Below are 20,026 nucleotides of genomic sequence, written 5' to 3' on the forward strand. Positions count from 1 at the left end.
CCTCATCGCTCTCTACAACTGTCTGAAAGGACGTTGTAGCGAGGTGGGTGTCAGTCTCTTCTCCCACATAGCAAGTGATGGGACAAGAGGAAGGAGCCTCAAGTTGCACCAGGGGAGGTTTAGGTTGGATATTATTGAAAATTTCTTCACCAAAAGGGTTGGCAAGCACTGGAACAAGGAAGTGGTTGAGTGACCATCCCTGGAGGTATTTAACAGACGTGTAGATGTGGCGCTTAGGGACATGGTTTAGTGGTGGACTTGTGTCCTGGTTTCGGCTGGGACAGAGTTAATTTTCTTCTTAGTAGCTGCTACAGTGCTGTGTTTTGGATTTAGTGTGAGAATGATGTTGATAACACTCCGATGTTTTAGTTGTTGCTAAGTAGCACTTATCTTCAGCCAAGGACTTTCCAGTTTCCCGTGCTCTGCCAGCAAGCCGGTGTGCAAGAAGCTGGGAGGCAGCAGAGCCGGGGCAGCTGACTTGAACTAGCCAAAGGGGTATTCCATACCATGGAACGTCATGCCCAGTATATAAACGGGGGGGAGTTGGCCGAGCAGCGCGGATCGCGGCTCGGGAACTAACTGGGCATCGGTCAACGAGTGGTGAGCAATTGCATTGTGCACCACTTGCTTTGTATAGTTTAATTCTTTTAGTATTGCTATTGTCATATTATTATTATTATCATTATCATTGTTTTTCATTCCTTTCTGTCCTATTAAACTGTCTTTATCTCAACTCACGAGTTTTTTTTTCCTGATTCTCTCCCCCATCCCAGGGGTGGGGGGGCAGTGGGCGAGCGGCTGCGTGGTGCTTAGCTGCCGGCTGGGGTTAAACCACGACAACTTGGCAGTGTTAGGTTAACGGTTAGACTTGATGATCTTAAGGGTCTTTTCCAACCCAAATGATTCTATGATTCTATGGTCCTATGACAGCACAAACTCAGCTGAACCAGGAGAAGTTGGGGTTGTATTGGCAGAGAGCGATGCTGACATGGGTTGGGCACTGTTAAAACTACTGTCTGTGGATGGACTCCCAAGAACTGAAAGAGGTTCGTGAAATCAATACTTTGAGGGCTTCCTGCTTATGTGCAGGATTGCAGTGTTTTTCCCATGTGAAGCTCTAAGTGCACTCGTTTCCTCTCAATATAATGACCTAGTAACAAAGTCTGATGCCTGACATTTTTGTTGCGTGTTTATGGTACTGCACGTAATTGCAGTTCTGTTATTGTATGGCAAGGTTAGAGATGAAACCATCTCAGATGGTTAAACTGGTGCTGATGGATCATTTCTGTACATAGACCATTTAACCGTCTGAGCTAGCAGATTGCAAATGGGATTTAATGTGGGTTAGTATTAGCTGCTGAGATGTTTGAGAAGGTGGGGAAACCAGCTGAGTTATTTGCCAAAAAGCAGGTTACAGCAGCAAGTTGACAGGAGATTTAGATTATAGTGTTGATAAAGCTCCTCAGCCTCTCCTGCTTGATTTGCGTCTGGAGTAGAAGGAAAATCCAGCTATGTCACATTGTGTGAAGAACATAAATGAAAGAAAGTAAGATTATTGAATTTCTGAGCATGGCAAATTCCCGCAAGCCCTGTGGAATAATGTATTTTAGCAATGCTGTACAGTTTATAAAGGTCAGTTTGCACTTCAATTACAAATCTAGATTTAAAGGTTGTAAAGGACACAGGAAAAAATAGTGATTTTTTTTTTTTTCGTTTGTAATTACCTCTTGGAATGCTGATAATATTTCAGACTCATTTGTAAAAAGATTTCACAGTGCTATAGCAACAGGCATTTTAAAAGCCTCAGTAGAAATGCTGAAAATCTAGGTCCTAGTTTTATTTCTCCATTTTGCAGATGGACAAAATAAGCCTTGTGAATTTTTAAGGTTTTACAGTGAATTAATCACAAAGTTGGGAAGCAATCTCCTATGAAAGGTTCAGTCAAATAGCAAACCGAGTTTAATTAAAAAGAAGCCACACATTTTTTCTTTTTTTTCATTTTTTTCTTATCCTTTTTTTACCAGCATTCTGATTGTTAATCTTCTTTATTGAATATGATTTCACACAGAGCTGGGAGCGCAGGGTCTTTGCATCCTGGTTAAATCTAGAGTTGACTGGGATGACAAGAGAAAAGGTTTCCAGCAGCGAGGAAATCACCAGAAAAAGGAATAACCTTTTTCTCCTGTATAGATATGATTGGAATAGGACAAGAAATGTTAGTTTTAAATAGGTGAGTAGATGCCTGTGCATTTTACCCAGGTGCTCCCTTACCATGGATGGCAGCCATCCCGTAGCTCCGTAGATGTCTCTTCTTTTTCTTGGCTATACCTGAGTGACCACGCTGCTAACAAGCCATAAAAAGAGAAAGCTGGGTCACAGGGTAAAGGTTACTACATTACGGGACGAGACCACGCTAATTATGGCACTGAAAAGCGAATTTGAGTGGATCCAGCTAAATTATTGCATTTCTCAGGCTGGTAGAGGGAGATTTTTTTTTCCTCTCGCACCAGCCGAGGAGAGCTCCCTCCCTTCACACATGTGCTGCAGTCTTATTTTATGTGCGTCTGCGTTCAACCAATTATGCCTGAGAGATGGACAATTAAAAAAGCATCTGTTTTTATGGCAAGAGCACTGCTGCCTCTGGCATTTTACGTGCCATAGCGGTTTTCTACATAGGGGAGGAAGATGAGGGAGGGAAAATGGGATCATAAGGAAATAAAAAAGAAAAAAGAAAAGGAAGAAAACTTCGAAGATGCTCTTCTAAAAGCTGTCGGCTGTGCATGTGCCTCCCGAGCTGCCTGGCTTTGTTTAAACAGCAAAACGTTTGACAAATGGATTGACAACGGGATTGATGGGAAACTGGTCTCTGCAGTTTGCTGCTGATGCTCTCAGGATGAGCGGTAGGGTCGCGGCACTGGAAACACTTTTGGGTGTCAGACTGGGCACGTGTCACCCAACACGGTTCCTGCAACAGGCGCACAGCCTCTGAGAAGAGTCCAGGATGCTTCTGCCCATTCTACCTCTGGCAAAACACGGGATGGATGGATGCTTTGGGTGGAGGTGATGGACTTCAGGACTGTGGCTTTTCCCTATCCTGCCTCGTAGGAAATGTCACATGGCCCATTGCTACGGGAGGAGAGAGAAGCCAAAAGATGTAGGGCAATATTTGTCCTGTATTTTCACGTATCCAAGCTGCTTTGGTTGGGGGGCTGGCACGTGAGACAGCTTAATGCCAGGAACTGATCGCGGCTTTGGCAACTGACTCTAAGCAAAAGTCATGGCCAAACCCACTTGTTTGCTATAATACAGCTCTTCCCGATGGGGTTTCTTCCATATAGGCAGCTGTGGGCTTTTGGATCACGTCTCTTCCCAAATCTAAGCTCACTCGCACGCTGAGCCAGGAGAATTTGGGAACTGGGGTATAATGTTGCCACCCAGTAATCCCAGTTACACTCATAGAGCCATGGCCATTGCCTTAGAGAGAGGTGCTCCACGTACACGTCATATATGCTGTTTAGTGTTTATTAGTCACAGCCGAGGAAATGTCAGCTGTATTTCATCCTGATTTTTATGAAACTACTGGGGCTCAGTTTCTTTCTGCTCAAGCAGTGTAACCAACAAGCATTATTTTAGCATTTAACTGATTTTTTCCAAGTATGTAACTATAGATAAATTGTCTATGTAAGCGTATATATAAATGTGTCTATGTACACTATGTAGACACCCTTACATAACTATGTAAAACACTTTATTAGCTATATATAATAATCATTTAGCTATATATAATAATCATTTTGTGTTGTGTTTCCAAACGTCATGTGTGTCTGCATAAGGAGTGTCTGTCTGCCAGACAGACAAATGAATTGAGACACAGAAGGAGATGAAAAGAAAAAAAAAATTGGGATTTGGGATTTTCATTTATCTATACCCCCATTCAGCAGCTGTCATTTAAGGGACAGAGTTTTGCAGCCAATGGAGCAGTTACAGTGCCTGATCCTGCTGCAATAGTTTCTGCTGCCGCTGAGAAGGTTTCCTCCTGCTCCATCTTGCAACATACAGGTAACATATATAAGAGTAAAAGCAGAGATCACTTTATGTGGATAACCAGAATATACATAGAGTTATACACTTCCTCTTCCCTTTCAAATGTGTAAAATTCATTAAATATTGAATATTTTAGTATTGAGATCTTCTCTCATTCAAGACTGCTGACCCTCTTTTTTTTTCTTTGCTGTTTAGAAATGAAATGAGTATGTACAGTACTCTTCTCACACTTGTCAACTGGCAAGATGATGGATAAAGAGAAGAAAAGAGATGCTTGTGGTTGTCAGTGATGCTTATATCCTGCGAAAAGCAAAACACATTATATTTGCTTGTGAAGATATTCTTTAATCCAGCTGCTAGATCACGGAGTGATTGTGCAGCTCTTAGAAAGCCAGAGCATCTCTTATTGCAGTTGTCCAGATTTCCTTTTCAGAGAAAGTACATTTTCCCTAGACCGGTCCGAGTAATTTTTTCCAACCTCCCCATCCAAATAATATACGTAAAACCATATATGCACCTGCTTCCCTCACTGCATTCGGCGGGGGCTGCAAGATAGAGAGTGCTGGGAAGATCTGGTTTATGCATAAGCTGCTGTGCCTGCTCAGCAAAAGGAGATTATTCCTGTGCAGATGGGTAGCCGTACTGAAACGTGCACCTCGGTGGCCTGCCTCTCCAGTCTCTTCCCTCGGTATTTTGCAGGACTCGAGGCGAATGACAAGTACCCCTGAGCAAAGTAATTTATTGCTGTGTAATTGCATGGAGTGTACTTCTATTGTTTAGAGGTTTGCTGCTCATGGGGAATTTTGTCTTGGACTCTGTTCAAATTGATCTTTTTCCGAGATTTTGGCGGGGGGCGGGGAATGGTCAAGTTCAAGACATCAGTCTTTGTTGGCTCAGCCCTAACTTCTTACTTTTTCTAAAGCATTAAGAAATTATTCAGTGCTGATTAGGGTTAATGAGAAAAGCAATGAGAATAGAGACGTGGCCCAAAGAGCTGGTTCCTCTGTTGTATTATGCAGGATGCTCTGAATTGTTCGCCAGAAGCGGTCCTTGCTGGGTCGTGGCCAAATCTGCTGCATTTGCATGTTGATTAACACCTGAGTAGGAGTACGTACGGAGTCAGACGGAGCTCAATGGGAGCCAGAATATACCCTAATTCCATTAGGGTATAGAAACTTGCTCTCCCCACCCCATACAAAAAGAAAACGGGAAGAGAAGGAGTATAAGCAGGCAAGCTTACCAGCTTTGTGGTGCCTTATATGTGAGTATTGCCCTGGAAAGGAGACTTCGCTTGAGTCTCCCCTGACAGGCTCCACAGTTTCTGATGTGACATCCCTCTCTGAGGTTTCTCTGTACGGACAGTGTCTTATTAACATTAGTATGAGCTGTTGGACCTATCAAGAAAACATGGTAGCTTAATCAATGATGATACAGGAAGCATTTTATTCATAAAGGATGGTGCGGATGGAGGCACAAAGAGGGGAGTAGGAGCTGAAGGAGGCATTAAATCTGGCATTTGTAGAGTGGGAAAATCATCAGCGTGAGGGGGAGCTGGAACATGATGGACTGTTTATTGTCAGAGAGGAGAGATTTATGACGAGCGTGTGAACGGCTCACTGTTTTCCCCATCGCCTCCTGTTTTCATGGAGGAATAGAGTTTCTAGCTGAAATCAAAGTTTGCCTATGCAAGAACAAAACACTGTTCAGTGCAACCAGGAAAAATAAATAACATAAGTAAAGAACCTCATATTACATTTTAAACTACCCTTGGCACAGTGTAAGATGATTGTAAAATTGCAAAGATGCCTAGAAAACACAAACTCTGAATAATTCCTGGGTGAAATGAAGAACAGGATTGACTTCAAAAGAATGCTGTACATAATAAAGTTGAATAAAATGCAGAAAGCTGACTCCATCCTTTCGTATGTACCCATAAGCATTCACGTTTGCTTTTTTCATGCTCTTCTTCCCTCCCCCATCAGCTGGCTTAACAAAAATCGCTACCTTTCTTCGTGAACTTTCTTGCCTTACGCAAATATGACTGCATAGCTTTTATAGCCCAATGCCTTCCACCTTGGTGGATGCAGTAGCACGTCTGTGCTCTGATCTACCTGCCTTCTCATTTGTATCCTGTGCATCATTATTTATTATAGTTGTGAATTTGCTTTATTTTCTTGCGCACTCTTTTTGATGGTTTTCTGACCCAAAGATTTAATATAGTCACGTCTTAGGGATTTCTTAATTAAATGCTGATTTCATAGGTATGTTAGTTCCCTGTCACCACCGATGACTAGTTTTATAAATCGTTCACTTAACCAGAGCTTTAAGATCTGATCAAAGCATACGCATATAGGTAGATGTCTGCTCGTCTGGGGTTTGTCTGGGGTTTGTATGCAGCTGTTTGTATAGATTAGTAAGGTAGTTCTGTATTTAAAGGGGTGCTGCTCAGTCTGTAAATATCAGAGGGCTTGGGAAAGATGTACGCTATTTATAATGAGTTGTATTTTTCTTCGGTTGTGGGTTAGGGTTTTTTTGTGGGTTTGTTTGGTGGGTTTTTTTTTTAGGACTGGAGTAATTTTTAATCCAATTTACTTGTCACAGCTGTGATTACTCAATATGGGAAACAACAACGAACAGATTATTTTTAATCCTTTTTTAATCATTTTCCCTTCTTTAGTTTTGTGCTGTTACCACATGGCTGCAGAGTCTGAGCTGTGTGTATTGTAGAACATTTAACTCTGACTTTTGAAATCTTGATTGGTGAGAATAAGGACAAACAAACAAAAAACCATGCAATCCTTTCTGTTTACCTATGAAGCCTGCAGACTGGCCTCAAGGCCATTGCAACCCCCATTTTATTCAGGGGAGAGATGTTAAAAAAAAAAAATGTTCTGTACCTCTATGGTACTGGAAGGTACTAAAGCAATTCCTCTGTGAAATCTTTTAACCTTATACTTTACTGCATTTTTCTGTATATTCCAAAATTATTTTATTATGAAACAATTTGTAACAATGTCTTAGAAATGCTGCAGTGCCAAATGACTGATTCAGTGTGTCACCACCTTCCTTCTTGCTCCTGAGTTTTCAGGGAGAGAAACAGAGGAGCCCTGACCACCCCATGCCCCTAACAAAGCACGTGACACCAACGCTGATTCAGGCTTTAAGCTTTTAGATGATGCTGAAATGCCCCTTTTTAAAGATGCAAGTATAATGGTTCACGTTATTTTAGCCGTTCACTCTCCAAGCACCTTTATAAGGGGAAAACAGGAATGCATGGGTAAAGGAGGACATGTGAAACCTGTTGTCCCTCCCTCTGCTCATTCCCAACCTCCAGATTTGAGCTCTTTGCCTTCTGACCAGAAAGCATTACCGTGTTTTCAGTAGTATTATTGTAAGTTAGCTCAGAAGAGCCTCTTTTGCCCCGTTCTGCCGGACTTTGCATGGGCAGAGATGCCTCAGGAGGGAGTTCGGTGCGTGTTGCTATACGCTCCAGCAGCGATGTGCATGGTGGGTGTGCAGCACTCCTTAATGTGGTAATTAGGGGATGTCTAATTTAAACACGCTAAAAAAGGCCTGCTGTCATTTATTTGCTTGTTTATTTTGGGACTTTATGCAGTTGTTTGCTTTGATGAATAACCTGACTAGTTTGAAAATGTGCACAGCAAAAAGCCCGTATGGCTGCAGTCCCTCTGGGATGTCCCTGCCCCATCATGGGTCTCTGCTGTTCCTCAGATAAAAGACTCTGTTATTGACAAATAGTTTGTTGTGTAAATGTATATTAAAATAAAAAACCAAAAAAACAACCAAAGAACATTTAAATTGAGATAAATTATATGATAACTTGGCAACAAATGTTCTATAAAAATGGATTGGGTCTACCCTTCAGCCTGGTGAAGTAGCTGAGCTTAAATTTGGTCTTTGACTTGAGTTCTTGGCTAAAGCCAGTGTTTCTGGGTGAAATATTGCAAGTGAAGTTCCAAGTCTGAAATAATTCGTCGTGGCCTGAGCATTTGGTTTTGGCACATACCTAAATTTATCTCTATCCTGCCTTCATTGCGGTGATGTCCAAGCTCCTGGTATTTATTACGGTTTTAGTCAGCAGTCCTTTGAATATCAAAATAAGGTATGTAAAACTCCTACAATGTTTACTTCATTGGGACAGCAGCTGTGCTAGAAGCAGTTGTAATAGTAATAAGAATGAGAAAGATTGCTGGGAGGTATTTTAGTCACTGTCAGAATCAGTATTTCACTTTCAAAACAGGGCTGTGTCTCTCAGGTCAGCACTATAACAGTAGTCTGGGGACTGAAGGATGTAGCAGAATACACTAAGCCCATCAATTTGCATGGCAACGTGTCCCCAGCATCTTCCAGTGACCCCAACCTTGCAACACCACAACATCGTGCATTTTGTTATTCCCCCAAACCTTGCTGGGGCAAAAGGGAGTACACCATTTATGTGGAGCAGTGGTTTTATTGTTAGTCCAGTTAATGTTTTAACAGTCTTATTGTCCAAGTTACCTAATTACTACAGAAACATTCATTAATAATACAGTTATAATTGTTATTACCAGTACTTTTGTCTTGTTCCCAGTTATCCAGGTTTTCTGTTTTCTTTTGTCTCTCTAAAGTTGGTTTTACCTGGTTCACAAGGTAGCACTGCTGTCATGACCGTTGATGAACCATGATGAGTTGTATTTACAGACTAGGATGTCTGGTACCACCTCATGTTTGCACTTGTCCATACCTCATTTTACTCTACAGTCACAGACAGAATAGCTACTTGTTATTACTATAAACTGACACTAAACTAGAACAAATTTGGGCAGTGGCAGTTGTCTAGACAATTGTTATCGCAGCTAAAATAAGCTCAGATGAGCTCAGGTCAAGACAAGCTCAGACAAGTCCTTGAGACCCTGCACTGTCAGGTCAGGCCAAAGCCTGTGGCTTTTTACTAAATAATGACAAAATCATATTTACTGACTACCTTTCTAGTCAGACCAGCAAGCAGAAACAACAAACGTTGGTGTGACTAATAAAAAAAATGTGACCTGTTTGTTCATAGCTAGTGGGCAAATTACAATAACCAAGATTATCCCAGAAGACAGGATCAAGGCTAATTTTGAGACAGGATCAAGGCTAATTTTGAGACTAAGAGTTAAGGTCAGTATAATAAATGACACTGTCTTATGCCCAGTCCTTCCAGATTTGGGAACTGATTTTCAAATAGGGAATTAATGACTCTGAGTGACCAGTGTTCCATAGTTAGAAATGTCTTATGAGAACCAGGCATTATAGTTCTTCAAAGGTGTAACCCTGTTGACACATCTGGAGTGTAGCCCCTTTTTCTAGGGTTATTCATTAAATCTGAGGGCAAGAAACAAATGGTACTTGCTATTCAATATGTGGCACAAGCAACCAAAAAGTCTTCTATAGATTCTTTTATTGTCAAAAACGCTTCCTCTTCAAGTGGGTGTAAATAGTATTGGTGCATGAACAGAAAGAAGGGTGTGCACTAGAGAAGAAGTGTTGAAGACTTGCGTGGTTTAATTGAGGCTGGAATTTTTTTTTTATTTGGGGTGGAGGCAATGCTCACCATTTTTGCATGCCTGATAAATCTCAAATTATTCCCACTAAAAATAAATATATCAAAGGGAAACAGAAAATTTCAGCTCTGTAGTTTTTCCATACTAGGATTCCCCTCATCCTGCCTGTTCTCCTCTTTTCTCTGTATCAGCTGGATCTAGATATGGCCTCAGTCTGGTATAATGATGAAGGAAAGATGAGATATAAACCTTGGTGTATACTTGTGGTTACAAAGCCTAGCTTGAACTTGACTTATCTGTGTTCTGTTTATATTTAGGTCATTTAAACTATGCGACTAGAAGGTGGTGTGAAGGCAGAGGGGGGAAGAAAGTGGAGAGGGAGAAGAGAGGGCAGGAGATGGATGCTGTGTGCTGATTTTCCTGCGTGAGAGCCAGGTCTTCACAAATGCGTTGCACCAGGATATTCAATAGCTGCTTGTAGTTTAGCAGCCAGCCCCATCTGCTCTTGTGAATGATGCGTAGGGATGGTTGCAAAGCCCTGAAGAACCTCGTGTGTCTTTGAAGCTGGCCTTACATCAAGCTGAGAGCTTGACCAAATGACCACCAGTGGTCCCGTCCAACCTAAATTATTCCATAATTCTGAGATAAAGTATCAAATACTGGTATTTTCCTATGAGGTCTCATCTCTGTTGCCCATACACATGGACAATGATGTTGTAGAGAAGCTCTGTCACATGGAATTTGATAAGGCCACCTTAATAAAAGATTTTCTTGACCAAAGGGTTATACTGATCAGTCCTGTCTGAGGTATACAAGTGAGGTTGCAGCCAGAATTTTGTGGGTGATTAGAGATTATTTGGCACTTTTAACTTTAATCTTTGCAAACCTATCCAGTCCTCCTGAATAAGTTTATATGCCTCATTGCTGTGCTGTCTAACCCTTGTTAAAATTCTCACAATGTGTGAATGAGGATTGGGAAGGCTGTTGAAGCACCCTGAAGAGGTACACGAGTTGCGCTGGTTTCGATGACAAATTTTGCTCCGGTTTTACCTAGATGATGTGGATAGGATGGGTTTTAAAATGGTTTGGCCATTTTTTCTTATGCATAGATGGGGACAACGGTAACATTTAGAGGAATTTTGTAAAGTTTTAATGATGCATATGGTGAGCCTTGGGCACAAACTGCTTGAAGGTGGGGTAATTAAAGCATACTTGCAAAAGTGGTCATGTGCAACTCACAGTAATACAGATTTAATCTGGTTTATCCCCACCCTTTTGTTGTGGATTCAGCTTTGTGCTTTTGTGTGTTTTGTCCCACCTTCCCCCACTGGGTTTTGCCTTTGCTTTCAGAAATGGCAAGTAGACATAAGATGATGGAGATGATTGCTGGGGATGTTTGGGATTTGGGCAATAGACTGCTCCTCTCTCTCTCACACAGCTTCTCATTCATCCCTGTTTTAATTTAGCGTCTGACTCCTTTGCTTCTCCCAAATGATGCCCCCCAGAAGAAGAAGAAAGGGCTGTCCTTGGCTTCTCTGCTGTCACCACCAGCTGATGCTTGTTTGGAGAGGTTTTTGTTGGTTTTTTTTTTCCTTCTGGGAGTCTTCTGGAGTTTCCTTCATTTTTTGATGCTTCTTCCAATTCATCCTGTATTTCTTGATTTACTCCAAAAGATCTTTCAGTGTCCTCCCCTGGGACTTTTAATTGCCCTGGCACTGAACTAAACTATTAGGAAGTTATTAAACTAATGGGAGTTAAAAGATTTTGTCTTTCTCTGCCTGGCAGGGTGGTATTCAAACTCTGTATAATCATCTGCACACACTGAATCTTAAATTTCATATAAAAATATAATTTGTTAATTAGACTTTCTCGGTCACGTACATTAGACTAATGCTTGCGGCTCATTACTCGTCTGAGGACTGTCCGGGTGGCGATCAATCACTTCGGGATGCAAACGAGTTTGTGTCGACTGACCTCCATAATCCAGTCTTTGAGGGATATGGGAGGAGAAGGCTTTTCCTCTCCAGGGGCTACTTGAAAGCAAAGTGTGAGCTAATGCGATGCCAGACTGAGAGCCCTAGTGTGTATTCACAAAAGACAAATAGGATGGCATTGATCTCTGAAGAGGAGGGAAGAGGGACACTTCTGCGACCCAATTAGTCACTGTGGCCTTTTCCATGAAGAAATGTCTCTTACTGAAATCACAGATTGATAATGGCTAGCTCCAGCCATGTGAATGTTGAGTTGCACCTGAAACGAGCCCTGTAGGTTGAATGCAGCTCTTCCTGGAATAAAGCTTGTTTGATTTGAGAGGCGGTGCTGAGGATTTAATGTGTTCAGAGTGGTGAATACAGCAAAGAAAATCAACAGGGCTAAAGCAACCAACCATACCTGCCTGAGCAACTAGACATTTCCATGCTCCCTCATCCAATGTCTCCCACTACCTTCCACTTCCTTGAAGGCTGTGACATGCCAGCATGGGCAGACATAAATTTCGTGGCTCGTCCAAAATGGTTTTGTGACCTTGGCTGCCTTTCAGAGACCAAATTCAAGGTCCTCAGCACGCCATGCCCCTTCCTCCCCTTCATGCACAGCTGAGTTGTGTTGACGTCCACGCTCCTCGCCTTGCCACCTACTGCGCAGATTGAACAGGGGAGAAGGCAATGAGGAAGACCTGCCAGTTTTGCAAATGAGCTTCCTCTGCAAAGCCTCAAATTAGAGGCGGCCTTTCTTTTTACGTTTGTTTTCTTGTATTAACGGAAAGGAAAAGAATAGTTGTGATGCTGCGTGCGTTAGCAGCCTTAATGCTGGATTTGCAAAGCACGTCAGAAAAGTAGTACTTTGTGCTGAGCGTGTGGGGGTATAAAATGAGGAGGAGGACTGTGGTAGCAGACCGAGCTTGGGCTTTGCCTTGTAAAGGCAGGTATTTCAGTACTGTGCTGTTCAGCGGGACCTGGTTTAGCTCAGACTGGGTATTAAAGAGCTCATGTTGCTTTCATTGGGCTTGTAGGTAGAGTTGGCATCTTTTATTAGACCAAGTGTTAGAGTTGGAAAAATAGATGAGCTTTCTTCAGATGTACAAGAACTGTCTTGTAGGCCTAAAGCTTCTTCCAGCTCTACCACTCGTTTTGATAAACAATATTTCCTCTGCCTAAAAATGTTGTCTTACATGTGTTCTCAGACCATCACAACTACAACAAATTACTACTTGTTACCTTGGGAAAGGAAGGAGATTGTCCGGGGTATTCTAGGAGAAAAAACTCCTTTTTCTGCATGTGGTTGGGGCTGTTGTGTTTCCTGGGTGGGTCTGTATTGCAGTGCCACTGGGGCTGCAGAAGATCCCTTTGGGAAACCTCTGTTTGCAAAGTGCTTTGCAAATACATCCTTCATATGAAATGTAACATAGGATGGAAAATCTAAGGCAAGTTTTAGATTTTAAGGCTGTCAACTGAAGTATTGTGTGCCTCTCTTCTCTGGGACTGGGTGGTTGAAGCCAAGAGGAGGAGTAGGACAATAAATTACTGGGGGCATAGATTACCTGAGGGAGGAAAGAGATTGTCTCATGTTAAATGGCAGAGGGGAAAAATAACAGCTAATCCTTACTCTATTGAGCAGAGACAGCTGAGGTGTGTTTACAGGGAGTGGTGACAAATATAATAACCAGTTACAGCGCACTCCCAGGTGTGAGTCCCTCAGTCTAACATCACTGGGATATTAAATGGTAGAAGAAATGGTAATAACCATAGGACATCATCATGTGAATCTCATGCAGCACTTTCCACTGCTCCTCCCCTCCCCTCCCCTCCCCTCCCCTCCCCTCCCCTCCCCTCCCCTCCCCTTCCCTTCCCTTCCCTTCCCTTCCCTTCCCTTCCCTTCCCTTCCCTTCCCTTCCCTTCCCTTCCCTTCCCTTCCCTTCCCTTCCCTTCCCTCCCCTCCCCTCCCCTCCCCTTCCCTTCCCTCCCCTTCCCTCCCCTCCCCTCCCCTCCCCTCCCCTTCCCTCCCCTTCCCTCCCCTTCCCTCCCCTCCCCTCCCTCCCCTCCCCTCCCCTCCCCTTCCCTCCCCTTCCCTTCCCTTCCCTTCCCTTCCCTTCCCTTCCCTTCCCTTCCCTTCCCTTCCCTTCCCTTCCCTCCCCTTCCCTTCCCTCCCCTTCCCTTTCCCCTTCCCCTTCCCCTTCCCCTTCCCTTCCCCTTCCCTTCCCCTTCCCTTCCCTTCCCTTCCCTTCCCTTCCCTTCCCTTCCCTTCCCTTCCCTTCCCTTCTCTTCCCCTCCCTTCCCTTCCCTTCCCTTCCCTTCATTCCCCTTCCCCTTCCCCTTCCCCTCTTCTCGCCTCTCCTCTCCTCTCCTGCCAACACTGCAGAGCTGAAAACAAACACAAAGCTTCTGGTATAGGACTTGTCCTGACGCTTTCCATCTCATTTAAAAGCTAGCAGGAATGTCTAAAAGCTGTCCTAGCTCTCCTTAAGCACCATCTGATGGGAGAAGCAAATTAGTCACCTTAACATTGTCCTCGAATTGAGCAGCAAATTGCTGGCTAAAGGCTCTCTCTGTGGATTAGCAGGTCAGCAACATTAGCACTAATGTGCATCTGCACACCCGGCCCCAGCAGTGAGCAGAGGTGGCACTTACGTGGGTGATGATTGCCAGCATAAAAGGAAGAGTAGATGACACAAGAGCTCGTTTTGCAGCTAGCAAAACGTGGAGGTTTAGGGAGGCGGTAAAAGAAAGAAAACAGCACTGGAGTTGTATTTCGAAACGTGGAGGAACTGCAAGCTTTTGGGTTTGGTAGCTTATATTTTCTCGTGTTCTTGAAAGGACTTCTTCAAACAAAGATTTTGGGGGATTGACTGGGGACAATTCAGAAGAGGTTCAGGGCTCTGTTTTGTGTTCACCTCCAACCAGCCATGGCGGCTGGAGACATCACTGCCCTGTGTCTCCTTTGTCCCATGCTGGGGTCAAAGCTGGCAGAGGAAAATGTTTTTGCTGCTGTTGCAGTTCTTCACGCAGCTTTTTAGCATGAACAGAATTAGTTTAATTCTGTCTTTGAGTCTTTGAGATACTTTTCTCTCTCCCGCCACCGGTGACCTTCCACAGGAGTGTGCAGGGGACAGGTAGGACCATGAACAAGATGAACTTGTGGAGTTGGTCAGTCTAGTTTGTTCATCAGGCTCCTCCTGTTTACTTCCATTATCCTGTATCATATTCTGTTTACCTGCTGCCATTTTAACTTTGGGGAAATTCCATGGGTAGTATTTGCTCGGTTTGTGTAAGGACGTCAAAACATGAAGACTCTCCGAAATACTGTATTTGCTTAAAAAAAGCAACCTGCAAAAAAATCCAACAGAGATGTTCTTTATCTTCATTCTGTGGGGGATTGAGAAACCCTACTGATGTTGCCAAAGCTATTTTAAGCTATGAGAACACAATACATTTGAAAGTTTAATTGCTTGCTGAATAATGTAAGCTGTCAAAATAAATACTCAAGGTCTTGCATAAGGGAGAACATTAAAAAAAAAAAGACAACCCAGAAATGTGAAGTCAATGAGAAGTGGAATCACACTTTACCCCAGCGTTAGCAGCACCTTTATTTCTGCAGTCAGTAATTGCAGCAACAAAGAGCCAGCAAAGATTTCAGGGGTAATACTCTATTTTCTAAAGTATTTAGAAATCTGCTGGCTGGCTCCCCTAAGTGTAACTGCTCAGTGATAACCTCCCTTTCCCAAAGCTGACGGGTGTGCAGGCTGCCTTTTCTTCTGGCTAACCAGAAGGAACGGTTAAGCTCCATTATGCAGATGATAAAAGCTCTCACCCTGCAGAATGCAAAAGAAAAGCAACTGGAGGGGTGGCCGTGGAAGCACTCAGATGGACAGGAGGCTTTGGGCCACAGAGCTTGCCAGAGAGGCAGCTTGAAAAGAAACCGATGGCTGGTTTAGTATGGGGTTTTTTTTGTTTGTTTTCTCATTTTATTGCACTTGAGGAACAGGTCTTTGTGCATGTTCTTTCTAAAGAAACAAGATTGCATCAACAGCATACCAACTCTTAAAAGAATTTCTTTTCAGTAGGCAGAATGAGGAAAACCTTTCCCTGTCCCTGCAAAATCCAGGGAAACACACACATTGAAAGGGTTTTTTTTTTGGCAGGTCACTCCAATTTAGGCTGAGGTTGGTGAAGAAACGTAGCAAAGTTGGCAAGGATCGATGCTCTCAGCTAATAGGAAACTGAGCTCTGAAACATTTAGCAAGAAATGCAATAAATGAAGAATTTTCACCCCATGTTGTTCTGCAAACGGATTTTAATACCTAAGGTTTTGAGTGACGTTAATTAAGACTCTTAAATTCCTTTAATTAAGCTGTATCTGTGGGTTGGGCTGGTGGTCCATAATAATAGCACTTTTTAACAGTGTGTTGTGCACGACGAGATGTGGTGTTTCCTCATGTCCTGTTGCTGCCAACAGCAGACACTTCCACTTCTCTCGTTAGTGCCAGGAATGATGCTCGTGTGTGGAGGGGACAAAGTGCCCTACGTTCCTCTGTGCCTGCTGCAGGTAAAGATGTCCTACCAAGGTGTCAAGTCCCTGACGCCGTTGGAGGCAGAAGATGATTTCTGTGAAGCTGAGCACTCATGGAGGATGTTCAGCCCCTCACACACCCGGGAAGAGTCATTTAGGGGCTGTGAGGGCATTTGGCCCTTGTGGTGCATTACGTATCAGCGTTCCGATACGGCTTGTACAAGAAGTGTAGTGTCCCGGTGTATTCCTCTCACATTCAGGGAGAATTGTCTCTTACCTGAATTTCGTGGTACTCGTTCATAAGTGTAATTATAAGTAAGTAATTTGTAAGTAATTATATTGTTCAGGGCTGAAGTTCAGGAAAGTTGTTGGGTTGGATTTTTGTTCGTTTGTTTTTGTTTTTTTTTTTTTAAATCCAAATGAATTGAGGGTTTTCTCTTTCAAAGAGCAGCTAGGAAAGGTTTGCCCTGACTATTTCTTTCAGTCCTGACAGGTACGTGACTGCTCATGTGTGCTGAAGCCTGCCAGCAAACGGGCTTGCTCTGCATTTCTCTTCCTCCCTTAACATCGCATCTTTCCCTCCTTAAGTCCCGCTGGGAAGCCCAGATGAAATTCATTGATGGCGAGCACTGTGAGGCTGGGTGAGGGTCTTAACCAAGGGCCCATCTGCTTATATATAGACCCCACGGGAGGCATTGCTGCCATACATTTCCTAGTTGTCCAGGTTGGGATCTGGCTGGCATATACTGTGTCTCTTCTGCCTTATACAGCCTGCTTCCCTTTTCATGGAAGAGGGGACTCAAGGGAGAGTGATAAACGCCCAGGTCTCACTCTGATGAAGAACTAAATGCTCCTCTGTCACCTAAAAACATCATCTGTATTTCCCAAATCTCTCTGCCTCTTCTCCCCCAGTACACACCCAGGCACATACACCCAAGAGGAGTTTTCCTCCACGGTCTACTGAGTTTGAAAGGCAGGATAAGGACTGTGACAGCTCTCTGCAAAGTTAACAGGAATCAAAAATGAGCATTTCTAATGGGTTTTCTCTGTGTTTGCTAGCAGGCCTGATCCTAATAAGTGATTTCACTAGTCAGCACTAAGTGCCTGTAAAAATATTTCTGCTAAAATTCAGAGCTGGCACAAAGATCAGTGAAGCTACTGAGGAGGCTGGAGGAGCTGTACGCGGTGTGAGGCCGAGCCCTTCCTAGCAGCGTGTTTCTGTATAGCCACACGCAAAGTTACGGCGAAGAGAAAACGATACGAGCCGTGCTTATAAAGCAGGGATGCGTGTTGCAAAGCAGTGACCTGATGCGGGTCAAGGAACTCGGCAGGAATTCCCAGGGATGGCATTGAGAGGTGTATGAACATTTAACTCGGGAGTTTAGAGCGGGAAGATGATTTTTTTTGTCTCTCTGTGTAACGAAGGAATCGTGCACCAGGACGGAGTGGAATATTTTCGGTGTTTGCAATTTTAAAGGATTGTGGCGAAACTATAAAAAAGGACCCAAAGGAAACACAAGAAATAATGGAGATTTAGGGGAAAAAAAAGGCGTTCCTCAGTGAACCTTGTAGCACAGTCTGTTTGTTTATCAGAAATGAGGCTGAGAAGTGACTTGATTACAGAGTACAAGCACCTTCAAGGGGGAAAAGTGGTAGCATCTGAACAGCTCTTAAATCTAGAAGGAAGAGGAGTGATAAGAAGAGATGATAAGAAGTCGACGCCAGAAAAATTAAAAGAAAAAATTCAAATTAAAAAGTAGTCTTGAGTGTGCTTAACCAGGGAAACTAGCCACCGAGGCTTTAGTATGCTACATTTGACTCCACTTGTAGAATGAAAGAGAGATTGAGCAGGTATCTGAAAGGCTTTTGAACTGCTTTTTCCGGGGAGATGTTCACAGAATAGAAGGAAATGCTCCAACCTTGTGAAGATGGGCAGATGCTGGAGGTGAGCAGGTCTTCCCTCCCACCAGGAGGGATTCACACATTTCAGCAGAGGTGTTTTCACTGAGCTGGTCACACATAAATGCTCTTTAGTCAACCAAGAGAAATAGACACTTCCATGACATATAGTTACCTATATTTGATTGGATTATTCCCATTTGGTGACTGTATGCAGGCATGTTCAGTTCTTTATTTTATCTTTCCCCTTTCTTTTTAATTTACGAAATTAATCCACCACTGTATTGCCAGGAAGTAAATAATTTAGTATTATTTACGGACTGTGGGTTAGATACTGGTTTGCACTAGTGGACTGAACTGGAAGCCCATCTCCCACTTCTTGCTTTCTGATGACCCATCGCATCACCAGTTCTGGTTTCCCACCTGGACTGAACTAAACTGGATGATGTAAAATGGCTCTTTATGTTTCTGCTAAGCCACAGATTTTCTGCGGTGCTTCTTTGAATCTTCCTTTTGATAGCCACAAGGTGGGTCATGGGAAGCTATAATTAAAAGATAGAACACAAATTTCGGGAGGTTAAAGGAGAGGCTATATGCAAAGAGCATCTGGCAATGAGTAAGAAAAACTGTAACAAGGCCAGAAAGGCACATACTGGAGAACCCTCTCCCCTTTTGTTTTCAGACATCTTGGATTATAAATAGAAGATAATGGAATGCAGCGTACTGCAGGAACCGTGAATAATTAGATGGCTGATGTACAAGAGCAAGTGGAGGTCACACAGATAAACTAAAATAATGCTTGAATTTATTGGGGAAAAAAATGACTTGGAAATGACTTTGGCTGGCTTCTTGTTTTAATGGTAGGAAAACAAAATATATAAATCCTGAAAAGCAAAAGCTCGATTCAAGACACCAGTGCAAATCGAGAGTAATTCCATTAAAGCTAATGGAATTACGTCAGTGTAAGACCGGAGGTAAGTTCAGACCCAATTACATCTTGGTCCTGAAATGAGATTTCGATATTGTTTGCTAGTATTTGTATTGCAGTGAGAGCATCATTTTGCTGTACTGTGTGATGCTCCCGAGAACCTCCAGTCCCAATAGACAAGGTACACAAAATAAGAGAAAAGAAGCAGAAATTAGTTCTGTGTGTAATAGAATGGGGAACTGAGGCAGAGAAGAAGCCAAAATGATAATACAGAAGCAACCTGGCTCATTCATGCATTTTTTAAAATAGTATTTTAAAAGGAAAAACAAATGCCTTGCTCTCTGTGGGAGCGGTGTGCGCCTGGCCAGTGATATCAGTGTTGGAGGAAAGCTTGTCCTTGGAGTCAATTACAAAATAGAAAACAAAAAAGTGTAGAAAGGGGCATCTGATGCAAAACAGTTGGATGTGTGGCTGGAAGGTAGCAGGTTTTGGTGTCCTGAGTTTTTTGATCTTTGTATAAAGAAGAGACCAGCAGAAAATGCAGGGTACAAAAACATCTCCTTTTTAAGGTTATTTCCTCATGCTTTTTAAAAATCTTTTTGTTCCTCCAATCAACATCTGAAGGAATACTTATATCAGCTAGTACAATCACAGTGTTAAATTTCGTCTTGTCCTGCAGGTAAGGAATAATTATTTTCTTTAACACAAGAAATTGATTCTGCTGAATGGGGAACATGGAAAAAGCCAACATCTACGAAAGAGCTTTTGTTATGGTCAGTGCTTTCTCCTGAAGCCACAGTTTTATTACTTTTTTATTATTATTACTTAACATCTGTGTGGTTTCAGAGGGACACTAAGATGCTTTGGGTTTTTAACAATGAACTGAAATACCTTGAGTTTCCCCCAACCATCCCATCTGCAAACAGATTTTCTCAAGAGTCCACGACAGCTGTTCCTGAGCTGTTGGGCTCTCCTTAGCAAAGAGTGTTGTCTAAACTCTGGTAAACTTTTTATAATCTCTAATTTACTGTCCTGGACAGTACCAGGCTGGTTGGGGAATAGTAAGGGAGTTGTTTTGACTTAAATGACTATCAGGGCTCTCAGTGGG

The 20,026-nt window shown here is 42.9% G+C and overlaps 1 protein-coding gene across 4 annotated transcripts in view; it reads left to right on the plus strand.

Moving 5' to 3' along the window:
- TSNARE1 (t-SNARE domain containing 1) overlaps window positions 1-20,026 on the plus strand; it is a 487,146-nt gene that overhangs the window by 172,257 nt on the left and 294,863 nt on the right. The window lies entirely within an intron of this gene.

This window comes from Gymnogyps californianus, chromosome 2 (genome assembly GCF_018139145.2).
Source record: "Gymnogyps californianus isolate 813 chromosome 2, ASM1813914v2, whole genome shotgun sequence".
NCBI lineage: Eukaryota > Metazoa > Chordata > Aves > Accipitriformes > Cathartidae > Gymnogyps > Gymnogyps californianus.